Here is a 996-nt window from a genome sequence, read left to right as displayed (position 1 = left end):
GCTGCTTTTAACACCACATTTCAGAGAGGAAGTGAAGACTATTCATAGATTCATAGATTCTAGGACCGGAAGGGACCTCGAGAGGTCATCGAGTCCAGTCTCCTGCCCGCATGGCAGGACCAAATACTGTCTAGACCATCCCTGATAGACATTTATCTAACCTACTCTTAAATATCTCCAGAGATGGAGATTCCACAACCTCCCTAGGCAATTTATTCCAGTGTTTAACCACCCTGACAGTTAGGAACTTTTTCCTAATGTCCAACCTAAATCTCCCTTGCTGCAGTTTAAGCCCATTGCTTCTTGTTCTATCCTCAGAGGCTAAAGTGAACAAGTTTTCTCCCTCCTCCTTATGACACCCTTTTAGATACCTGAAAACTGCTATCATGTCCCCTCTCAGTCTTCTCTTTTCCAAACTAAACAAACCCAATTCTTTCAGCCTTCCTTCATAGGTCATGTTCTCAAGACCTTTAATCATTCTTGTTGCTCTTCTCTGGACCCTTTCCAATTTCTCCACATCTTTCTTGAAATGCGGTGCCCAGAACTGGACACAATACTCCAGCTGAGGCCTAACCAGAGCAGAGTAGAGCGGAAGAATGACTTCTCGTGTCTTGCTCACAACACACCTGTTAATACATCCCAGAATCATGTTTGCTTTTTTTGCAACAGCATCACACTGTTGACTCATATTTAGCTTGTGGTCCACTATAACCCCTAGATCCCTTTCTGCCGTACTCCTTCCTAGACAGTCTCTTCCCATTCTGTATGTGTGAAACTGATTTTTTCTCCCTAAGTGGAGCACTTTGCATTTGTCTTTGTTAAACTTCATCCTGTTTAACTCAGACCATTTCTCCAATTTGTCCAGATCATTTTGAATTATGACCCTGTCCTCCAAAGCAGTTGCAATCCCTCCCAGTTTGGTATCATCCGCAAACTTAATAATCGTACTTTCTATACCAATATCTAAGTCGTTAATGAAGATATTGAACAGAGCCG

Source organism: Terrapene carolina, unplaced genomic scaffold (genome assembly GCF_002925995.2).
Source record: "Terrapene carolina triunguis isolate 2854851 unplaced genomic scaffold, T_m_triunguis-2.0 Scaffold1054, whole genome shotgun sequence".
NCBI lineage: Eukaryota > Metazoa > Chordata > Testudines > Emydidae > Terrapene > Terrapene triunguis.
This window is presented reverse-complemented; position numbering follows the sequence as displayed.